This window comes from Ceratotherium simum, chromosome 2 (genome assembly GCF_057802395.1).
Source record: "Ceratotherium simum simum isolate JZ-2026a chromosome 2, ASM5780239v1, whole genome shotgun sequence".
NCBI lineage: Eukaryota > Metazoa > Chordata > Mammalia > Perissodactyla > Rhinocerotidae > Ceratotherium > Ceratotherium simum.
The window spans coordinates 24,378,155-24,403,888 of NC_141901.1; the positions used below are offsets into that span (position 1 = coordinate 24,378,155).

Genomic DNA, 25,734 nt, shown 5'->3' on the forward strand with positions numbered 1-25,734 from the left:
ATTGAGAACTTTAGTGTATAATTTGCTTCTGTCTTTACAAACCAGATTCCAGTGGCAGGGAAGTGACTTTGGTCTCTAAAACAATTATGAGGCTGTGTCCTTTGTAAATGGTTTCTTGAGTGTATTTGCTTCTATTGAAACCTTAATAAAGAGAAGACATCACTGCATTACCCTTTCCTGTGTCCTTCATGGTATTTTTTTTTTAACCAAATTTTGTTGAAAACATTCTTTTCTTTTGCCTTTTTTAGAAGCTGAGCTACAATTATGTTTTAGGATGCATACATCTATCAAGTAATGAAGCTAGCTGGTAATTCTTCGTCCTTAACTATTAAATGTAGAGTTTTTGGCATATTATATAAGCAGCATTTATGGTTAATATTCTGAAAGTTTAAATCATTGAAATTTTTAACAGACTTAGATTGCTATTTTCTGTTTGAGGTATTTTTTAAAAATAGAGCATTGTGTGGGAACATCATGGTTATAATAAAGGTGTTTTTTTTGTGTGTGTGTGAGGAAGATCAGCCCCGAGCTAACATCCTCTGGCAATCCTCCTCTTTTTGCTGAGGAAGACTGGCCCTGGGCTAACATTCGTGCCCATCTTCCTCCACTTTATGTGGGACGCTGCCACAGCATGGTCTGACAAGTGGTGCATCGGTGTGTGCCCGGGATCCGAACCTGGGCCACCAGCAGTGGAGCGCGTGCACTTAACTGCTACACCATGGGGCTGGCCCATATAATAAAGGTTTTGCAATCCAGATTTTTATTATTTTTTTTATTATTTATTTATTTTTTACTGAGGAAGATTAGCCCTGGACCAACATCTGTGCCAGTCTTCCTCCACTTTATATGTGGGCCACTGCCACAGCATGACTGATAAGTGGTGTAGGTCTGTACCTGGGACCTGAACCCGAGAACCTGGGCTGCTAAAGCAGAGCATGCCGAACTTAACCACTACGCTGCGGGGCTGGACCCCCAAATTTTTATTTTTAAAAAGTATAACATTTTTCTTATATCCTATTTTAAAATCTTGATATATTGAATTATATAATATCAAATTGGATTATTAGCATTATAAATACAAAAAATTACTAGACCTCCTTCACTCATGAAAATAAAAGTTTGTTTTGCACCTAAATTGTAAATTGAATTTAAAACTTTATTTTATTTTTAGCTGGGTAGTTAAGATTTCAGAAGGAAGAGTGGCAATGGAGAAGAGAAAGGAGACATGATGGGAAATTGAGAAAGGGAGACATGTTTACTGAATTAATGATTGAATGAATGATGAATGAATGAGTAAGCTGAGAGCAAAACAACAAAAAAGAGCTAGTAAGGTTGTCCTATAAAAGCCATCTTGTCATATGACATCTATAATAAAAAAAGAGTAAGGAAGTTATACAAACAACATAGAAAAAATAGGTATCTAAATATTTTGGAAAAAATAAAGCAAGAATGCAAAAGCTTACTTTTATACAGTGTTAATTTGTATATATTACATAGTATTAAGGTTCAGAAAACAGTGGTTCAAAGTTGTTTGCCTGCTCTATTTTCCTAAAGTTATTAAATAATTTCACCAGTACAATGGTATTAGAGCAGCTAAATTTTGAACATAATGAAACAAAGAATGCCACTTTTCTTGACTAATAAGCACAGAAAAAAGAATTTTCTCTGCCCAACCAAACTATCAACTGTGAGGGTAGAATAAAGACAATTTCAAATAAGCAGGATCTCAAAAAAGTTACATCTCATTTACCCTTGTCTTAGGAAACTACTGGAGGGGGTGTTCTATCGAAATGAGGGAATAAACCAAGAGGAATGCGTGAGACGCTGGAACCAGGGACTCCAACTAGTGTTACAAAGGAATAGAGGTAACTTTCAAAACTATTTGTAATATGGAAGATTGAAATAAAAAGTTGAAGGAGACAGGTGAAAGAAAATTAGGTAAGAAAACAGAAGCTAGAGATAAGAGGGAGAGAAATGCATGCTCTGAACCTATACAGTTTCAAGAATGGAATGGCAAATCTGGCCCTTAAGTTTCCTAACATCCAAAGCAAAAGCGAAAATATGCTTAGTCGCAAGTTGCATAATATCCTTAAGATAAAAACAAAGCAGTTGTTTCCCAAAAGACCTATTGTGGATCTTATGTAAAGGATCCTTTGCCCTACGATAGACTGTCGTGTTTCGTGTGACTGTTTCTTCTAGTATATCTAATGGCCCCAAAGCATTATTAAGTAAAGGCAATTCTGTAAGGACTAAATAGTGCTCTCTGAGGTGAACCAAGGGCATGTGAATGGCTGGTCAGGTTATTGTTAATTGGCACCCCATTAAACTTCATGGGAGGCTGGAAGGAGGTTGGCAGGTTAGTCTCTCTGTTATCTTGCACAGTGTAGCTCTTGCCCCACACTAGCCCCCTTGAAGCAAAACAAGAGCTCTTAACTGTAGTTGCCCTCCTTAAGAGGCAGTTTAGCACCTGTCTGGTGACTGGAGCATGTTCACTGTGATCTCATGTCCCACCCCAAATGGTTAATCAGAGTATGCCTTCCTATCTTAATTTCTGAAAGAAATTTTGGTAAATACAATTTTCTCAAGTGCATTTACATTTTCAATAATGTTTTAGTACCTTTAGACTGGATTTTCTGGCCCTCCCATTAAACTAACTCTGAATACAATCTAGACAGAAAACTTTCTGATGGACTTGTTCCTTCGACAAGTAACGTTCAGCTATCATGTTCTTCAAAGCAATCTTCCATAAACATTTATTTCCTACGACACGGCTTATATTAATAAGTAGGATTGCATTTAGTTAGAAGCTATAAAGTTTGGACAACTAACTAGAATTTTCAGTTATCTATTGCATATCAACCCCTAGCCATTGATGAGAATTTACTATATCACTTGTATAGTTCTCAATTTTGAAAAATTCAACCCCTTATCCTTTCATTTGATATACTTTCCATTAATAATAATTCTTAATAGAAAATCAAGTATAATTTTTATAACTCATTGAGTATTTGCCATTGTTTAACCTATACTTCACTAGTTATTGAATAAGCATTGGAAATAAATATATTTTTTAAGTAACTTTTGAACTAATCTTTAGAAAGATAAATTTTATGCTATTATCTGTTTTGTGTCTATTAGAATATGTTTATTTACACATAAATAGCTCAGTCTCTCGGACATCCTAAAATTCAAAACCTTAAAATAGACTTCTATTTGTATAGGATTATTAACTGCTGTTTTCTAGGAAGCTTATTAATAGTGTTATTTTTCAAAGTAATAAACTGCCTGCTTGCCACTTACAGGCCAGTTATTAGTATGCTAGCATTTTTGTTGTCTTCAATAGAATCTAGAAATGCTTGAAATTGAAGACTAAAAAATGCCATGGTAACCTAATAGAGTCCATAGTAACACTTCTATTCTGACCTGAACTAAATTACTATATATTAAATGAAGATTCAATGAAATAATATTTCTTCACAGTTAAATCTACATTTAACATTACTGTAAAAAATATCTAACCAGTTCTTTTATTTTTCATGACTACTGTTAATTTTTAGCTCTTTTTAAAAACAGAAAAATGTTTTTCTCAAACTTGGTATGATTTATAAACAATGATCTCTGAAGTACTGAAAGATGTATTCCTGTAAATAGAACTGTCATAAATTTAGAAATAATTTTTTTAAGTGAGACTATATCACAGATGTTGAAGAGTTTTTTATTTGTAGTCCCACCCCCCCACAAATTTAGCAAACTATTTTGACTTTAGAAAAATCTATATAAGAAGAACGTAATTTTCAGGAGTAAAGTCAGCAAGATGGTGAAATAGGAAGCCCTGGACCCTCCTTGCCCCACAAACATGCCAATTAAGCTACATTTCATAGACAGATTCCCTTTGTGAGAAATCCAGAAACTAATTGAAAGGCTCTTGCACTCCACGCAAATGAGAAACCAGAGTCACTGAAGCCAGTAAGGAGATTCAGGACACCCTGTCACCAGAGATCTTGCCCCTGGCACAGCACTGTACAATCAGGAAGAGACTCCCTAGCTCCCAGCTTCTCCCAGGAGAGGGAAGGGGTTGGTTCACACATGCAATGCCCCAGCTTTTCCAGGGAAGCTCCCCAGAGGACTGGCTTCAGTCTTGCAAGTCTTGGAACTCTGATGGGTCTGGCAGAATCTAGCTACCTGAGAGAGAATGGAGACAGTGGCGTGCACTGGTAGGTGCCATAAATCCTCCCTCGCTGCTAAGCACATAGTGGATGAAATTCCCAGCTCTCAGCCACCCCAGCTCTCAGCCACCCCTTGGGGAGGAAAAGAGTTGATCCATATGTTCAGAGCCCCAACTTCTCCAGGGCTCCCTAAAGAACTAGCACCTTGGAGCTCTGATGGGTCTCATGCAGTCTAGCTGCCTGGGGGAGAATAGAGACAGTGGTTTGGATGGGTAAATGCTATAACTCTCTGCCCCCCAGATCAGAACAGAGTGCATGGACTAAAATCACAACTTCCAGCTTCTCCCTGGGGAGGGAAAGAGTTGGTAGAGGGCCCCAGAATCTCTGGCTTGGCTGATTGGTGGGGATCTCCTCTTGTACGAGGCCTGTCTGTGAAAACTGAGAGGATTACCTGCTTTGTCTGGTGCACAGACACCAACACAGAGAGTCAAGGAAAATGAAGAATCAGGCATATGTGTTCCGAACAAAGGAACAACATAAATCTCCAGAAACCAACCCTAGTGAGGTGGAATTATATCATTTACCTGATAGATAATTCAAAACAACTGTCATAAAGATGCTCACTGACATCAAAAGAAAAATGCTTGAACAAAGTAAGAATTTCATCAGACAGATAGAAAATATAAAAAAGTACCAAACAGAAATGATAGAGCTGAAGAATGCAATAATTGAACTGAAAAACTCACTAGAGGTGTTCAACAGCACACTAGATCAAGCAGAAGAAAGAATCAACAAACTTGAAGAAGTCATTGGGAATAATTCAGTTAGAGGAGCAAAAAGAAAAAGAATGAAAGAAAGTGAAGAAAACCTAAGGGACTTATAAGACCATCAAGTAGACCAATATGCACATTATGGGAGTCCCAGAAGGAGAAGAGAGTGAGAAAGGACCAGAAAGCTTATTCAAAGAAATAATGGCTGAAAACTTCCCAAATCTGGGGAAGGAAATGAACATCCAAATCCAAGAAGCCCCCAAAACACCAAACAAGATGAACCCAAAGAAATCCACACTGAGACGCATTATAATCAAATTGTCAAAAGTCAAAAACAAAGAGATACTTTTGAAAACAGCAAGAGAAAGGCAACTTATCATGTACAAGAGAACCCCCATAAGACTGTCAGTGGATTTTTCAGCAGAAACTTTGCAGGCTGGAAGGGAATAAGATGATATATTCAAAGTGCTGAAAGAAAAAAAAAAGCCGACCAAGAATACTCTACTCAACAAAACTGCCTTTCAAAATAAAGGAGAGAGGAAAACTTTTCTAGACAAACAAAAGCTGAGGCAATTCATCACCACTAGACCTGCAAGAAATTCTAAAGAGAATTCTTAAGTTTAAATGCTAGGATGCTAAATAGCAACATGATAGCATAAGAAAGTATGAAACTCATTAGTAAAGGTAAATATATAGACAAATATACAATACTGTATTACTGTCATGGTGGTGGGTAAATCACTTTTAATTCTAGATATAAGCTAAAACACAAAAGTGTTAAAAATAACTATAACTAAAAATATGTTAAAAGAGACACAATATGAATAGATATAAATTGTGACAACAACAATATAAACTGTGGAGAGGAGAAGTTAAAGTGTAGAGTTTTTTATGTAATTTAACTTAAGTTGTTATGAGCTTAAAATAGACTGTTATAACTATAAGATATTTTATGTAAGCTGCAAGGTAACCACACATACAGAAAATACCTATAGAAGTTACACAAAAGAAAAAGAGAAAGCTATCAAAGCATATCAATACAAAAAGATCAACAAAGCATCTAGGAAGACAGCAAGAGAGAAAAAGATAAAAGAACCACAAGACTAACAGAAAACAACTAACAAAATGGCAATAGTAAATCCTTCCCTATCATAATTACTATAATGCCTATATAATTACTTTAAATGTAAATAGATTAAACTTTCTAATCAAAAGACTGAATGGTTTAAAAAAAAAAAAAAAAGACCCAACTATATGCTGTCTACAAGCAACTCACTTTAGATTTAAAGGACACACACAAACTGAAAGTGAAGGGATGGAAAAAGATTCCATTCAAATGGTAACCAAAGAGAGCAGGGGTGGCTATACATATATCAGACAAAATAGCCTTTAAGTCAAAAACTGTCACAAAAGACAAAGAAGGACATTATATAATGATAAAAGGGTCAATCTGCCAGGAAGATATAATAATTCTAAATACGTATGCACCCAACATCAGAGCACCTAAATATATAAAGCAAACATTGACAGAAATGAAAGGAGAAATAAACAGCAATACAATAATTGTAGGAGACTTCAACTCCACTTTCAATAATGGATTGAACATTCAGACAGAAAATCAGTTAGGAAACAGAGGACTTAAAAAACTATAGACCAAATGGACCTAACAGACATATACAGAACATTTCCCCCCAAAGCGGCAGAATACATATTCTTCTCAAGTACACATAGTCTTTCTCCAGGATAGATCATGTTAGGTCACAAAACAAGTCTTAATAAATTTAAGAAGATTGAAATCATATCAGGTATCTCTCCTTACCACAATGGAATGAAACTAGAAATCAATAGCAGAAGGAAAACTGGAAAATTCACAAATATGTGGAAATTAAGCAACACATTCTTGAACAATCTTTGGGCCAAAGAAAAAAAATCAAAAAGGGAATTAGAAAATATGTCAAGACAAGCAAAAATGAAAACATAACATACCAAAACTTATGGGATACAGCAAAAACAGTACTAAGAGGGAAGTTCATAGCAATAAACTCATTAAAAAAGAAGAAAGATCTCAAAATAAACAGTCTAACTTTATACTTCAAGGAGCTAAAAAAACAAAACAAAGAATGAAAAACTAAGCCCAAAGATAGAAGAAAAAAGGAAATAATAGAGATTTGAGAAAAATAAACAAAATAGAAAAGAGGAAAAATAGAGAAAATCAGTGAAACTAAGAGTTGATTTTTTAAAAATATAAACAAAATGGACAAATCCTTACCTAGCTAAGAAAAGAAAGAGAAGACCCAAATAGGTAAAGTCAGATGAAAAAAAAGTCATTAAAACCGATGTCACAGAAATTTTAAAAAATCATAAAAGACTACTATAAGCAATATATGCCAACAAACTGGATAACCTAGAAGACATGGATAAATTCTTAGAAACATACAACCTACCAAGACTACATCATGAAGACGTAGAAAGTCTGAACAGACTTAAAACTAGTATGGAGACTGAATCAGTAATCAAAAACCTCCCAACAAAGAAAAGTCTAGGACCAGATGGCTTCAGTGGTAAATTCTACCAAATATTTAAAGAAGAATTAACACCAACCCTTCCCAAACTCTTCCAAAAAATTAAAAGAGTAGGGAACACTTCCAAACTCATTTTATGAGGCCAGCATTACCCTGATACCAAAGCCAGACAAAGAAACCACAAGAAAAGAAAAGTACAGGTCAATACCCCTGATGAATACAGATGCAAAAATCCTCAACAAAATACTACCAAACCAAATCCAACAGCACATTAAAAGAATCACACCATGACCAAGTAGGATTTATGCCTAGGGTGTAGGGATGGTTCAACATACGGAAATCAACTAATGTGATACCTCACATTAATAAAGGATAAAAATCACATGATTATCTCAATAGCTGCAGAAAAATGATTTAACAAAATTAAACATCCTTTCACGATAAAAACCCTCAACAAACTGGGAAAAGAAGGAAAGTACCTCAACATAATAAAGGCCATATAAGGAAAGCCAACAGCTAACATACTCAACAGTGAAAAGCTAAAAGCTTTTCCTCTAAGATCAGGAGCAAGGGAATATTGCCCACTCTCATGACTTCTATTCAATATAATACAGAAAGTCATAGAGCAGTTAGGCAAGAAAAAGAAATAAAAGGCATCTAAATTGGAAGGAAAATGTAAAATTGTCCCTATTTGTAGACAACAAGGTCTTATATATGGAAAACCCTAAAGATGCTATAAAAAAAACTATTAGAACTAATAAATGAATTCAGTAAAATTACAAGATGCAAAGTCAACATACAAAAATCAGTTACATTTTTAAACACTAACAACAACCTATCTGAAAAGGAAATTAGGAAAACAATTCCATTTACAGTAGCACCAAAAAGAATAAAATACTTGGGAGTAAACTTGTCTAAGGAGGTGAAAGACTTGTATACTGAAAACTACAAAACATTGATGAAAGAAATTAAAGAAGACACAAACAAATGGAAAGACTTCCCTTGTTCATGGATTAGAAGACCTAATGTTGTTAAAATGTCCCTACTACCCAAAGCCATCCAGATTCAATGCAATCCCTATCAATATCCCAATGGCGTCTTTCACAGAAATAGAAAAAAGAATTCTACAATATATATGGAACCATAATAGACCACGAATAGCCAAATCAATCCTGAGAAGGAAGAACAAAACTAGAGACATCACAATTTCTGATTTCAAAATATATTACAAAGCTACAGTAATCAAAACAATGTGGTACTGGCATAAAGATAGACATATAGACCAATGGAACAGAATAGAAAGCGTGGAAATAAATGCACGCAGATACAGTCAACTGATATTTGATAAGGGTGCCAAGAATACACAATGGGGAAAGGATAGTCTCTTCAACAAATGATGCTGGGGAAACTGAATAGCCACATGCAAAAGAATGAAATTGGACTCTTCTCTTACACTGTACACAAAAATAAGCTCAAAATGGATGAAAGACTTAAATGTAAGATCTGAAACTGTAAAACACCTAGAAGAAAACATTGGGGAAAAGCTTCATGGCATTGGTCTTGGCAATGATTTCATGGATATGACACCAAAAGCACAGGCAGCAAAAAACAAGTGGGACTACCTCAAACTAAAAAGCTTTTGCACAGCAAAGGAAACAATGAACAGAGTGAAAAGGCAACCTACAAAATGGAAGAAAATATTTGCAAACCATATATCTGAGATGAGGTTAATCTCCAAGAGGTAAAACATTATTTCTGGGTGTGTCTGTGAGGGTGTTTCTGGAAGAGATTAGCATTTGATTTGGTAGACTGCGGAAAGAAGATCCACCCTCACCAATGTGAGTGGGCATCATCCAATCCATTGAGGGCCTGAATAGAACAAAAATGCAGAGGAAAGGTAAATTCTCTTTCTTCTTGAGCTGGGACATCCATCTTCTCTTGTGCTTCTAACTAGGAGCTCCTGGTTCTTGGGCCTTTGGACTCCAGGACTTACACCAGCATTCCCCCTGGTTCTCAGGCTTTCAGACTGGGACTGAATTATAGCACTGGCATTATCGGTTCTCTAGCTTGCAGATGGCAGATTGTGGGACCTCTCAGCATCCGTAACCCATGAGCTAATTCCTATAATATATTGCTTATATATATCTATGTATATATCCTATTAGTTCTGTTTCTCTGGAGAACCCTCACTAATGCAAAATATAAGGAACTCCTATAATTCAATAGTAAAAAAGCTAATAACCTGATTTTAAAATGCACTAGGAACTTGAATAGATATTTCTCCAAAGAAGACATGAAAATGACCAACAGGTATATGAAAAAATGCTCAGTGTCACTAATCATCAAGGAAATGCAAATCAAAACCACAAGGAGATATCACCTCACACCTTTCAGAACGGCTATTATCAAAAAACCAAAGGGGCCGGCCTGGTGGCACAAGTGGTTAAGTGCTCGCGCTCTGCTGTGGCGGCCCGGGGTTCGCCAGTTCAGATCCCGGGCGCGCACCAACGCACTGCTTGTTGAGCCATGCTGTGGCAGCGTCATATATAAAGTAGAGGAAGATGGGCATGGATGTTAGCTCAGGGCCGATCTTCCTCAGCAAAAAGAGGATTGGCATCAGATGTTAGCTCAGGGCTGATCTTCCTCACACACACACAAAAAAAGACAGGTGTTGGTGAGGATGTGGAGAAATTGGAACCTTTGCATACTGTTCGTGGGAATGTCAGATGGTACAGCTGCTATGGAAAATAGTATGGAGGTTCCTCAAAAAATTCCAAGTAGAACTACCATATGATCCAGCAATCCCACTTCTGAGTATTTATTCAAAAGAATCAAAATCAGGATCTCAAAGAGATATCAGCACTCTTATGTTCATTGCTGCACTACTCACAATAGCCAAGATGTGGAAACAACCTGAATGTCCATTGACAGATGAATAGATAAAGAAAATGTGGTGTGTGTATATATATATAAAGGAATATTATTCAGTCTTAAAAAAGAAAGAGATTCTGTAATATGTGACAACAAAGATGAACCTTGAGGACATTATACTAAGTGAAATGTCAGTCACAGAGAGACAAATACTGCATGACTCTAATTACATTGGCTATCTAAAATGGTCAAATTCATAGAATCAAAGAGTGGAATGGTGGTTGCCAGGGACTGAGGGGAAGGAGAAATGGGAAGTTACTAATCAACATGCATAAAGTTTCAGTTAAACAAGATAAATAAGTTCTAGAGATCTGCTGTACAACATTGAACCTATAGTCAACAATAATGTATTATACACTTAATATTTTATTAAGAGGGTAGATCTCATGGTAAATGTTCTTACTGCAATAAAAAATTTTAAAAAGAATTAAAAAATATAATTTTCAGTTGTTTGAATCTTGTATTTTCTCCATCCAGAAGTTCTGAAGCTCTTTGCTATATAAAAATACCACTTAAATCAATAGAGAAATTGGGTAACGTGTATGTAAGAGTAAGTGTATAGCCATAGGATCTTAACAGCTAATAACTATGACTCATTGCTTTCCCATCAATATTCAAAAGCATATACTAACACTTCAGTTAAACTAGCTAAAGGATCTCTTGTATATATTTATGTCATCTAATTATGGGGAGAACCGATAATGTTCTTTGTTTAACTAACTTAAGTTTCTCAGTCTTAAATTCATTATGTGATGGGATAGAAATAAAATATTCTTAAACATTTTAGAAACTGGAAAATTGAAGAACTGATCAAGTACAGTGCTTTATAAAATATTTGCTTTCTAAAAGTCACTGTCCAATTAACTATAATGTTAGTATGTGACACCAAACCTGCTTGCTGCCTCTACTTATCTCCTTTCCTAGACTGTGAACTCCTTAAGTGATAAATAGTGAACTCCTTAAGTGATAAATAGTGGCTTTTCATGTTTGAAACCTTAGAGCTTAGGAAACATAGACAGCACCCAATAAATTCTTATTGAGAGAATTTGAAGGACTAGCAAAAGCTACAAAAGGTGAATTATTATTGCTAGTATTTTGGAATGAATCAAATAAGGCTCTCTACTCTTATCCTTTTTTCTACAATATCTATTTGATACCCTTGAATAGGCATGGTCTGTTTTTGTCAATATGCTTGGTTTGTGTGTGGGTATGTAATGTGAATCTTTCAATGAGATACCCACATTTTCACACCCATCTTCTGTCCCATACCTATAGCCTAGGATCAGAAATATTGGAGGGACAGTCGTAACTTTACTACACCTTTCATAAAGGAAGTAAGTGTCTTTATATAATTTAGGTGTCTGTTAAACATTTTTCCCAAGTAAATTATAATTTCATACAATTAGTAGAGGGAAAAAATTATAAAATCATTTTTAAAAGAGGGCATTGGCATAAGATGGGGCAAACCACTAGAAGTAAACATTCTCTGGGAGGAGGTGCAGTAGTACAACCAAAGCACTGACTTGGGAGACCTGGATTCTAGTGCTGGTGTTCCTCTGACTAGCTGTGACACCTAGACTGGTCCCCGGGTCCCTGTTTGTTTCCTCACCTGTAAAATGAGAGGGCTCAGTGACCTTTAAGTTTCCTTCCAATGCTATGGTTCTATGCTTTGAATGACTTTTAAATAACAGAATACTTGAATTGCCTAAATTTAAGCGTTAAGATTTTTTTGCTTTGTTCTATTGTGCCTTCACTACATCATTGTGATGTAAACATGAGTTTTTCAGAATTTCCGTTTTTCAGATGGGATTCTGAGTGGGTGACTTTGGTCATGTGGTGGGTTGCCTAACCTCACTTTAGGTGGCTTCTTTGATGATCATATGTTTAGGAGGAAAACAAGCTAGTCTCTTTAGAACCAGATAGCTTAATCTACATCACTATTATGTTAGCCCAATCAGTTATTCCCTAACTTTTTCAGCCAAATTAAATTGAGTAGTTGTGCTTTTCACATTTTTTCGCTAGCCTCTGTATCTTATGCTCAAACAAACCAATGTTTTTGGGAACAACTGTAAAGTAAAAAATCATTGTCCATGCTTCATGGTATAAGCTCCTATCATCATTTCCTTTATCCTCCACAAAGAACTCCCAAATTCTGTTTCCTTTCCAGTATTAGAGCACTCTCCTGGATTCTTGATGTTTACCCACCTCTTCTCCACCCTGAACACTGGATCTCCATTCCTTCCATCAGCATTTTAAAGGCTTTGAGGGATGGACCCCCACCCCCCCACCCCAGTAAAACTCAAGGACACTAAACATTGACCAGATACCTACATATATTAATCCTGGTTTTTAAAATAGAAAAATGAATGCATGTGCAAATAAATTCAGACAGTGGAAGAAGTAAGAAGTAGTCTTCCACTCTAGACCCTAAGTCCTTCCCAGAAGTAATACTTTTGAATTTTTGCCACAATTTATATTTTTCAAATAAACCATATATTATCTTCGGTTTGAGCTACCTTCTCTAAATGAAAATTACTAGCTTGTTTCTTTTGAGCAGTATACACAAACTAGTTTATTACCGTTGTTTAACACCTTTACATGTTCTACTTTAATTTTTAAGATGAACAATAGATAAAAATCAAAATTATATTAGAAATGAAGAGGATTAAATGAACACCAAACTGAAAGCAAAGACTTGGTTTGGGTACAGGCTCTATCACTTGAATCAGGCAACTTGTAAGAGCCGTCCACTCAGAAATTCTGTAATTCTGTGACTGTCTACACCTACATCTACATTTAAATAATAGAATCCTCCAGAATCACAATCACAAATCCAGGTGATCTTTGTAAAAATGAAAGAGAGGAAGGAAACTAATATTTTTTGAGAGCTTGATAGACCCCAGATCTGGTGCTAATAATGATACACAATTATCTCATTTAGTTTTTAAAGAACTTTAGGAAATAAGCTTGTTCTATTAGTGATGAAATGGAAATATCTTCAAGATAAATTGTTATGTTTAAAAACAGGTAAAATACAGATGATCATGTATGGCATGATCCCACTAATGTGAAAAAAAAAAAAAAGTTAGGTTCTTGTATATGCCTAGAAAAATTCTGGAAAGCTACACAAGAAAATGTTAACAGTCGTTAACTCTCATAGATGTTTCTGGGGCTTAGAAATAAGAGTAAAGAAAAAGAGGGGCCGGCCTCGTGGCTTAGCAGTTAAGTGCACGCACTCTGCTACTGGCGGCCCCGGGTTTGGATCCCAGGCACGCACTGACGCACCGCTTGTCTAGCCATGCTGAGGCCGCGTCCCACATACAGCAACTAGAAGGCTATGCAACTATGACATACAACTTTCTACTGTAGCTTTGGGGAGATAAAGGGGAAAAAAAGGGAGGAGGATTGGCAAATAGATGTTAGCTCAGGGCCGGTCTTCCTCAGCAAAAAAACAGGAGGATTGGCATGGATGTTAGCTCAGGGCTGATCTTCGTCAAAAAAAAATAAAAAGTAAAGAAAAAGATTTTTACTTTTCATTTTATATTCTTTTGCACTTCTTAAAACCAAGGGCAGGTATTAACTTAGTTTTTATATCTTTTCTTTCATTTGTGAAGAAAATGATATTAAAGTAGACAAAAAGATAGTTGCCTAAGTATAGATAAACTTATAATCTTCTCTTTTAGAGGATTGAAAAGGGAGATCCTAATTTGTCTTTGCTCTGCCTTTGGAATCTAACTTCGAGTTTTTTGGCAAATGCAGCTCAGAGATAAATGGAGGTGGAATAAAACAAAGACTTGCATGTGCAATACAATGCAATTACAGTGATTCAGTTCTTGTGGCACAATGTAAGATTTATTCATTTCTTTATTTTTCTTTGCTTTGGTGTATAAAATGTTTTTACATTTGAATAAAATGCCCTCAAGTTTAAGAAAAAGTCCTGAACCTCTACATGGTGCTTGTATCCTAAGACAACTCTAAAACACAAAGATAATAATTCAAATATGGAGTTGGCTGAAAGACTTAGCATGTGATGTTTACAGGTTTTGGTTTGAATAAAATGGCAGTCTCACCCTTACCTTAGTCCCCGGCAAGAGACTTCACTGAAATGAGAGCAATAATAAAGTATTTTTGAATTATGTATGTCTTTTTTACTCATCTAACATTGTCAGCTCATTAACAGACACCCAGACATATTTAATAATAAGGAAATTCTGTTGACTTTTATATCTTGCTCATATAAAAACCACAGCTTTCACCAGTTTTTACTTGGGTGTTAGTCAGCTTGGGCTGTCATAACAAGATACCACAGACTGGGTGGCTTAAACAACAGATAGTTGTTTTCTCATAGTTCTGGAGGCTGAAAGTTCAAGATCAAGGTGTCACAGGTTGGTTTCTGGTGAGGTCTCTCTTCCTGGCTTGCGTATAGCTGCCTTCTTGCTGTGTCCTTACATGGCCTTTCCTCTGTGCACATGCAGGGAAAGAGAGATCTCTGGTGTCTCTTCCTCTTATAAGGACACCAGTCCTATTGGATTAGGGCCCTACCCTTTTGACCTCATTTAACTTTACCTCCTTAAAGGTGTTACCTCATATGGGGGTTAGGGCCTCAACATATGAATTAGCGAGAGGACAGTTCAGTCCGTAATAGGTGTTGTGAAGGTCAAGCTAGGAATATAGAACATGCTTTACTTAACTGTTTGTTAGCTTGATTTATAACTTTTACGTATTTAGACACATGGCATGTGGTTCTCCATTTGTACTCTTGTCCTGGCACCCACAAATGTAAGGGGCAGGCAAAGAATAAGTATATGCTACAATTTGCAGCTAAGAATGGCTTCCATCAAACCTAGCCCAATGAGTATTTACAGGAGAATTTTTCAATGAATAAAGCTCTCTTTCAATGGCATGATCTGTATAATGAGGTAGTAAGCTCCCTGTCACAGGACATGTTAAAGCAGAGGATTGGATCACCAAATGGCCAGAATGTTGGGAGGTAATGCCCGTGCTGAGTAGATGCTTAAACTAGATGATCATCAAGACTCCACCCAACTTTAAAATTCTGTGAAGACTCCATTATCCTGAAATATAGGCTCTTAGGTCTTCTTCCTTAGTTATATCTTTTTTTGTGTGTGTGTGTGTGAGGAAGATCAGCCCTGAGCTAACATCCCCATGTCAATCCTCCTCTTTTTGCTGAGGAAGACTGGACCTGGGCTAACATCCTTGCCCATCTTTCTCCACTTTATATGGAACGCCACCTCAGCATGGCCGGAGAAGCGATGCGTCAGTGCGCGCCCGGGATCCGAACCCGGGCCGCCAGCAGTGGAGCGTGCGCACTTAACTGCTATGCCACGGGGCCGGCCCCCTTAGTTATATCTTTTAGAAAACAACATTAGCTTTCCAAATGCTAGGGTCAGAGAAGCTTTCCTAGGGCACTTAGTTTCTTCTGAACATCTTGCTTAGTATCTACATAATCTTTTCAGCCACAAAAGCTGTTTTCGAGTTGTATGTGCTTTCAAAGATAGGCAGACTTTTGGCATCTAATATTTCAGGTTAAGCAGTAAAACTGCTACTTAACAACAACAACAACAAAACCCAAAATGCGTTGCTTTCTGTAAGTGTAGTTCAGGTAACCTCTAAATAAGGTATTTGATTCAGATATAATCACAATCACAAGGGGATATTACAATAGAATTTTACCATTCTCTAGAAAATAGCTGATATGCACATATGTGGGGAATTTGGAAGTATTAGTTACCCAGACCTAACTATGGAAAGACTCGAGTTACTGATGGTCTTCCTTCCCCAGAGAGCTTTCTTTTAGTTATGAAAAATTTCCAAGTTTTTACAGAGAAGGGGAAAAAATGTGTTGTACTGAGAATTGTAAGGTATGAAAAGACCTTAGGGGTAGGTCTCCCAATCCTTTCAACTCATTGTACTAGTAAGGAAACAGACTTGGAGAACATAGACAACTTGCTTGAGGTTACACAGCTAGTTACTGGTAAAACCAGGACTAGACCTAGGTCTCCTCCCAATCCAGTATTTGTTTCCGTATACTACGCTGCCATGGCCAGTTCATTAAACCATTTAGAACCTGGACTCCCAGTAATATGCATCAAAAGCACACTGGGTAGAATAATGTCTTTGTTTCTAAACAAATCAAAATTTACCTAGCAAAATATCTAATGTGATGATAATTTCTGTTTATGAGTTCTATTATTCTAGACACTGAAATCATACAAATAGGCCAGAATTCTCCAAGTAGAAGTCTATCATTGGAGACCATCAATTTCTCTCTCTCTTTCTGCGTCTCAGAAAGATAACATTCAAATTCCTCCATCCATCTTCTTTCTGTCACTGTTTATCCTTTCCTTATAAAAATAAAAACAAAAAACCTGTAGGCATTTATAATCCTCTTCAATAAAATATTCTAATACAGGGGCCGGCCTGGTGGTGCAAGTGGTTAAGTGCACGTGCTCCGCTGCGGCGGCTCGGGGTTCGCCGGTTCGGATCCTGGGCACGCACCAACGCACTGCTTGGCAAGCCATGCTGCGGCGGTGTCCCATGTAAAGTGGAGGAAGATGGGCATGGATGTTAGCCCAGGGCCAGTCTTCCTCAGCAAAAAGAGAGGAGGATTGGCAGTTGTTAGCACAGGGCTGATCTCCTCACAAAAAAATATATACACATATATATTCTAATACATTGCAGCACTTATCTCAGAAAATTCTTTTTGAAGTCTAACCCAGAGGGCTCCAAAGTAAACCACTTTAAGGTAAACATATACATATCAAAAGAATATAGGAAAACTAGAAAACCTCCAGTAAGAAAAAGAGAAGGAAACCATAAAAGGTAACTTCACTCGCTAAACACAGACTGCGTAAGGAACCGAAACACGAAGGAAAAGGCACCAAAACTGGAACTTAGGTCAAATCCACCAAGAAGAGGAATGAAGCAGGGCAGTGATGAAGACTCAGTGATAAAAGCAGAAAACCCCAAACAGGAAGTGAAAGTCAAATGACAAAAGACAAAGGGAAATTAAGAATTCTTTATGTAAGGAACTAGAGGAATACAAAGGAAAATATTACCTTATTAGGTGTTGGAGGGGGAAATGCATACTCACTAGCCTGGTCAACACACACAGATTCCCGTCAACACACACAGATTCCGAGGGAGTCAATACTGCTCCATGGGAATAGGCGGGCTGCCTGTCTCCCAAGAGGCCTCCCAGCCTGGCATTTGTTACCCATGGGGAATTATCTCCAAAAGCCCCAATTTCCTGAACTGTAAGTTGAAGGCAGTAAAAGTGCCTTCCTCAAAGAGTAAATCAGACAATGTTCATGAAGCACTTAGTGTAATGCCTGGTACCTAATAAATGCTGGATAAATGGTAGTTGTTATTATGTCATTGCAAATTTATTAATCCAGATTTTTATTCTTTCCTTATGCTGTTAATTATAGATGTAATATGGTAGTTATATGACCTTCAAATACACAGGTAACTACCCTCCAGTAGATAAGGTCATCATTTGTAATAATCTGTTTTCATCAACAACCTTGATGTTGGGCTATTAGTGACAAATTTTACTATTGCAAATTTATAAAAATGGAACAGAGGCAGCTTAAGCAATTTTCCCAATGTGATACGGTAAATCAGTGACTTAGCTGAATACAAGACCTGCATCTCAGAGTCCTGTACTCTAGCCAGGATGTCCTGCTAGTATAAAAATAGCCACTTAGTTATTACGTTCTTATATACAAGCCGTATCATGAAGCATGATCTAACAATGATTTAGACTGATTTAATTATAGAAAAACCTATTTGCCTTGGGGTATTAAATATTTCTTAAAAGGAATGTCTAAAGCACAATTTATATTGAAAACTAAGGGCAGCAAACATTGAAGGGACAGAAGCAGTTAATATTTAAAATATGTTCATATTATTACAAAACAAATCATTTACAAGTTGATATTAGAAAAACCTCCTGATCTTCCATACTTATCACACTAAGAATTTGTGTGTTTTATTTATTTGGCCTTACCTCTTGCTCCTAGTATATATTTATACTAATATAAATACTAGTGATATTAATGGCTAATATTTATTCCTGCTTCCTTACCACACCCCTTCCCTCCCTTGCAGGTCCCCAGCTTTCAGTTACAAGACATCACATAGAAGAAAGATGTAAATTGGTAAAGAGGCTACAGAGTGCGCATTTATCTATCCCATATACTATAGTAGGGACCAGATAGGCCAGACAACTAGAGGCTATAAACATCTAGGCTAGTGGTTCCCAGATTTAGGGTTTAGAGTCCAGTGAATTTCCAAAAAATTGGGGAGATTGGCATTGAGATGCCACTGTTTAATTTTGCCAAATAAGGACATTTAAAACAACAACTACTACCATTTACTAGCAACATTCTTTACTAAAAGAAAGAATATGTGACCTTAAAGAAAAACTCAGTAAGAAGGACAAAAATATCAGAGTAAAGGCAATCAACAAGAAGTGATACATGATAACTTTAAACTGTTTCATATGCATATGCGTGTGTGTTTTCTAAAAATTTTTTTTCTTGTTTTTCTGGAGACCAGTGAAAAAGTACTGGCCTAATTCTTAGAGTGGTCTTGGAATGCTGCTCCAGAAACTTCCAAAGAATCCTTTTTGGGGCCAGATAAATGTAAGATACAACAATAACTAGGGGACTTTTATGAAGGGGTTACTCTATTCCAGGCCCTATGCTAAGTGCTTTGCTTGCCTAAGGAGTGATGACGTCCTGGTGATGTTTGAGTAGAGGAGCCTGCCCCTGCTTATTTCTGATTCTAATCTCCATGAAAACCATTAGGACCTAAAAGATCTCACTGGTGAGCTGCTCTTTCCAAAAACATGATCACTATATGAAATTTTAAAACTCAGTCTAACAAAGGCTTGAGCAGCGCTTTGGGGGCCATTGCAGCAGATCTAGCCGCAACTGGGATTCAGTGTTCTTCTTTCACAAAGGGACAGTAAGTAAGTGGCCAGGTTTTTTGCCACAAGCTTCTGTCCTGTGACAAAGCACTGCTTTGACCAGGGTACCGGGCCTGGTCTGAGACCACAACAGCCAGCCAGTTATGACAAACCAAAAATAGCCCCATAGTCTAAATCAAGACACATGGAGAGTGACCATCTTGAGTCACCCAGACTTGTTACATACTTTATTTTTGGATAACTTTAGTGGGGACTGAAACTGTTTCATTTGCTGGTTCTTCTCTCCAAATAAGAGTACAAAGAAAGGAACCAAGTCATGTGGTTTTGTTTAATTTACCATGAAGGTTGCAACTAGTATAGATGATGTGATTCCTCAGCTTTGGAAAGCCCATGGCTAACTGGTTGGGATGATGTGTCTCTCTGCACTGCCTAAACGGCCAGAAAGATCTTGGCTCACAATCTGTTGCATAAGAAAATTTTGCTCTGGGGAATGCGTGTTATCGTTCCAAGATCTTTGTTGCCATTCAGGGTGACAAAACACAAGTAAATGAGAATGTTGATGTGGAATAGAATGTAGGAGAGAGCTTGTTCGCCTTATTTAGGCTTATTTTCTACTTAAGATTTGAGTTAATTTTATAAGTGTTTATAACTTGCATTGTAAATCTTCTAAGTATAAATATTTCCTCTTGGCAAATGTATTATTATCCTCATCCTTAAAAATGATTTCCATCAGTACATGTAATCTAGATTTTTTCACCGTCACCTGGTCCTCGCACCACTCCAAACTTGTGTCCTATTGTTCTCCTTCTGATCACTACTCTTCAGCCCTCTCTGTTCTTGCAAAATGCCAAGATCATTCTCACTGTAGGGTCTTTGCATTTGCTATTTCTTCTGCCTGCAATGCTCTCTCCCTGTTGTCTTCATAGAGCTGGCTCCTTCTTGTCATGTCGGTCTCTTTTCAAATATCACTCCTTGGAGAAGCCTTCTGTGACCACCTTGGCTGAAATAACCTATCCCTATCAGTCACTCTCTAATACATCATCATCTTTTACTATCTTTATAGCACTTAACGAATATCTGAAAATATCTTGCTCACTTATTTGTTAATTTCTTGTTTTCCCTCTCTAGAACGAAAGCCCTATGAGAACAAGGACTTTGTCTTATTCATTCCCATAGCCCAGCCCTGGAATAGTGTCTGGCACAGCACTCAATAAATATTTGTTGAATGACTGCATGAAAGGATAGAAGAATTCACTGGCATTTTCATATTTTGTTACCTTTATTCCAGAGAGTTCATGTCTAACTGGTACAAAGGCTAATGTATGTTCATCAGTTCTCTTGATAATTTTATCAATAAAGATAGGCAAAATGACTCATGATTTAAGTTATCTGGCTTTGCTGTCTATAATTGATCATATCACTGAACAGTTGCCAAATCTCCACTTCACTTAAGTTACATAGTTCTGAGAGAGCAATCAGATAACAGCACAAATAAAAATTTAATATAAAAAGGAAAAGTTAGACACAGTGGTTTAGGATAGATGAATACTTCTTAAAATAAAATATCTAATTTAAACCAACAGCTAACATGATAATTATTTGTAGGAAAAAAACACTAAAAGCAAGAGGCCCATTCTTTCTATTTTAAAAATATTGATCTGGAAGTTCTAACCAATGCAATATGATAAGAAAAAGAAAGCAATTATATAACTATTTTGAAGTAGAGACAAAATTATCTTTACAAATAATGATTATCTCCTAGGAAAATTAAGATAAATTTTTTTAAAGGACTAATAGTGGAGTTCAGTGAGGTAGAGTTACAAAATAAGCACATAAAAAATGATAGATTTATTATAGAGAAGCAATAGTTCTTTAGAAAACATAAAAAAATAGCCAAAGAATGTTATGGATCTTAATATGCCAGCTACAGTTTTTTTCTTTCCCTAGTTTCCAAACATGGCATTAATCTTAGACTTTAGAATATGACTATGGATTTTAATATAATATTGTGTTTTCCTATGAAAAAGCATAACTTATCACTTATTCATTCTGCTAACATTTATTCTCTTCCTCTGTTTATAGTTCTGCACAAGAACTATGTAGAAAACAAAGGGAAAGGGAAGAAACATTGTTCCTGCACTTGAAGACTTTATAATCATGTTGAAAAGAAATAATGTACACATGTGAAACTACTAGAGAGTTGTTTCTGGTAACATTTATTTAGTAAATACTTACTCAGCATCTGTAATGAGAAGGCCCCTTTGCAATTTGTATGTGGAGTCGTGGATAGACTTATCATATATGTGATTAGAACTCTGTCCTTGCCATCCATGGAAGGTATAAGGGAGAATAAGGCACAAATATTTATAATGATAAAGCAATTAACTGAACTTTGAAAGAGAAAAGAAAACTTTCAGTGAATAGAGATAGACCAGATGGTGTTCCAAGTGGAAGGCACAACTTTGGGTAAGAAAAGAAAGTATCAGATGTTTGTGAACACTGAGTAATCCTGTTTGGATGGAGAATAGGTATACATGAAAGAGAACTGGGTGGTAAGACCAGAAGGAGAGATTGGAGCTCAGGTCTCAGGATGGGGGTCTTGATTTCCTAACTGCAGAATTTGGATTATATTTGTTGAGCCTTCAAACATTTTAAAACAAGAAAGTAACCTTAGGGCTCTGTTACAGGAATATTTGTCTGATGGCAGCATAAGGGCTGAGTTGTAGCATGCAGAGATGGAGGATGGAGGGTCTGTTAAGAAGCTTTGGAAGATAAAGGAACAAATAAAATTTTAATATAGAAAAGAAAAAGGAAAAGTTGGTCATAATGATTTAGGATAAACAAATACTTCTTAAAAGTATCTATTTTAAGCCCACAGCTAATATGATAATTACTAGTAGAAAAAATAAAATACTAAAGGCAAGAAGCCCATTTTTCCCATTTTAAAAATATTGATCCAGGGGGCCGGCCCCATAGCCTAGAGGTTAAGTTCAGTGTGCACCACTTCAGCGGCCTGGGTTTGGTTCCTGTGCCCTGGACAGACTTACACCACTTGTCAGCGGCCATGCTGTGGTGGTGACCCACATATAAAATAGAGGAAGATTGGCACAGATGTTAGCTCAGGATGAATCTTCCTCAAGCAAAAAGAGAAAGATTGGCAACAGATGTTAGTTCAGGGCAAATCTTCCTCAGCAAAAAAAAAATATATATATATATATATATATATCTAGATCTGGAAGTTCTAACCAGGCCTGAGCTGGGCTAGAGTAGGCTTGAGAGACACTGCAGAGGTAGGATTGAAGGACTTTACACCCAGAACAGTGCCTGGCTTTTAGTAGGTATTCAATAAATATTCGTCAAATGAGTGAATAATTTTCTATCCTCCCCTTGTAATTGGTTCTCTAGGGTAAGACCTCTCTTTTTTATTTTTTTTTTACACTACATCCCCAGAGTCTGGCATATAGTAGGCATTCAATGACTGCCACCTCGTTAGATATGTCACCTCAATGAACGTCACCTCATTAGACATGGGATTGATGGAGATGGCGGAGTGAAAGATTATTCAGTTTTAAACTTATTTCAATGTTTGTGGCATGTTTTTTTGCACAAATATTAATAGAGAAGTTAGGAGGAGGGGCTGGTTTGGAGGTGAAGATTTGTTCACTTTTAAACTGCTGCATTTGAAAGAGTAGGAGGATTATCTATAAGACATGATCCAGCAGACAGTTGAAAATATGAAAGTTGAACTCTACATAAGTTGGACTAGGGGTAAAGATCTGGGAGCATCTGCATAGAGGTGTTAATTGAAACAGTATGAGTACTTAAAATCACCAGGAAAGAGGTATAGACAAGGAAGAGAAACTGGGTTGAGGACAAATCTTGGGATGTACTTGTATTTTAAGTAAGGCACAAGAGGAGCCAACGAAGGAGATAGAAGTAAGTTAGTCAGAGTTAGGAGGCAAACTGTGTTCCAATCGAAGACGAAGGAAGACAATTTTCAAGAAGGTAGTTAAGAGCCAGCCTTGATGGCCTAGTGGTTAAAGTTTGGGGCTCTCACCACTTCAGCAGCTCAGGTTCAGTTCCCGGTCATGGAACCACACCACTCGTCTTTCAGTACCCATGCTATGATGGGGGCTCACCTAGAAGAACTAGAAGGACTTACAACTAGAATATACAACTATGCACTGGGACTTTGGGGAGGGGAAAAAAAAATTCTCATCACAAGAAAAAAAAAATTTTTTTTTAAAGAAGTATGATTCATCTATATTTAAGGGAAAAAAAAGGTAGTTAACAGCTACATCAAACTTAATAGTAAGATTAGTGAGGATAGAATTCAAGAAAAGCTATATTGCATCTGGAAGTTACAGTGAGTGTTTCAGAGTTTGCATATGTGTGGAGGGAGTGTGGGAAATGAAATCAGATTTAAATGGACAAGGTATGAGATGAAGGGAGTAGATACAGTTTACTCTCTCAAGAAATTTGGTGGGAAAGGGAGGGAGGAGAGAGAAAATATAGAGGTGTTTGACTAGTTTCTTTGTAAATGCCCCACCATTAAGTGAATAACTTGCCCCAAATTCTCAAACTACACACTAGTACAGTTTAGGTCTATCTGTCACATAAGGTCCCATGATATATTCCATTGCCAATGGCCAGTCACAAGTAGTTTTTGATGACCTCCTAAAGCAGCAGCATGGACTGGATTCTCTGGAAGAAGATGCAGAAGTATAAATATAAGGAACAGCAAGAGACAGCAGATTGGGAGAAACTACATATGAAGCAGCAAAGAACCACACAAAGAGCAGAGCCAGAAGTAATCAACTTGGCTCACTGACACCATCGACCTCACATTCTGTACCAGGTACTGGGATCTGGGTTAAAGGGATAAATCTAAAGGATAAAGGGATAAATCTGGGGGTTGAGTAAAGTCTCTGCTTAATGGTGGGATGAGTCTACTGATGGCTTCTAAGCTGGAATAGTGAGGGGCTGGAATAGCAGGAGGGGTGTCCCTAAGCTGAATTTGAAGGTTGGCTTTAATTAGAGTGGGGAAGAGAAGGCGACCGTCAATCTGTAGGACACACTTAAAGACAACACAAACGTAAGGACTGCCTTCTTGTGGGCCTGTGAAACCCTGACCACAGTGGACGTGGAGGGCTTAGGGGCGAATGAGATTACAAAAGTGATCCTGAAAGCTATTCACTGACCATGGTGGTAGCTACCCCTTCTTAAAGCCTGAAGAAAATGGTTTTTTATGCTTGTTTTTTGTTTCTCCCCCACTATTTCTCTGACCTTGATGCAGAAATATACTTCATGAAATTCAGAAATACGTCATGATCACCACACTAGTTAGGAAAAACATTTTCCACCAAAATAAAAAATAAACAAATGTGCACCATCTATGATATTCATGTGAAGGGCCATCTCAAAACCACACAATTCTTGGCCACTCACCTTTTTGGAATAGGAGGAAGGAAGAGCTCACCATAGTCATCAGAATCAACCCACTCTTTCACCCACAAACTGCAAGGCAGATGTAATCAGCCTCCCCAGATGCCTTGTCATCTTGTGTCATCTTTGTCATGAGACCAGGACTGTGCCCCTCAAAGACCCATGTGACTCCAAGATCCTCTCCTGCCATTTAGCCCCCATCATCACAGTTGTAGTTTCAAAGAAGTTGGCTGAACTTTATCTTTCTTAATATCGCTTGATATCAGACCCTTTTCTTTTTTTTTTTTTTTTAAATTTTATTTATTTATTTTTTCCCCCAAAGCCCCAGTAGATTGTTGTATGTCATAGCTGTACATCCTTCTAGTTGCTGTATGTGGGACGTGGCCTCAGCAGGGCTGGAGAAGCGGTGCGTCGGTGCGCGCCCGGGATCCGAACCCGGGCCGCCAGCAGCGGAGTGTGCGCACTTAACCGCTAAGCCACGGGGCCGGCCCTCAGACCCTTTTCTTAAGAGCCACTTCAATTTTAATATTGGGGTTAAACAAAGTGACCTCTAAGATCCCTTCCAAGTTAAAAAGGCATTAAGAGCTATGGGCTTAACTAGTTAGCTCTCTCAGGGGGCACTGTTAGCTTGGATACTCTACTAAGAAAAGTCTAAAGTACAGGGGAAGTGAGGCTTCCAAATCTTCAGGAGAGCATGGTTGTAAGGAAATGACTTTATAATGTTCTACCAAGGACTGTTATTTCCTCAGGATAAAACAACAAGAAGCAGAGAAGATGTCCACTGAGACTGAGGACTGAGGGTCTAGGCAATAATTTAGAGGACTGGTGGGAGTTCCTTTCACCTATGATATTCCAGAATGACTATCCTTGAATTTAATGCACTACTTTGTACATCTTGTTTGATTAGAAATTTACCAATAAATACAAATTTTCAAGAAAGTTCT

General features: G+C 37.2%; 1 long non-coding RNA gene across 1 annotated transcript; it reads left to right on the forward strand.

Annotated features, from left to right (window-relative positions):
• Positions 1-25,734, forward strand: LOC147917774 (uncharacterized). Its single transcript, XR_015548850.1, has 4 exons — positions 1-307; positions 1,762-1,865; positions 24,029-24,203; positions 25,540-25,734. It is a non-coding gene; the product is annotated as an uncharacterized LOC147917774 (long non-coding RNA).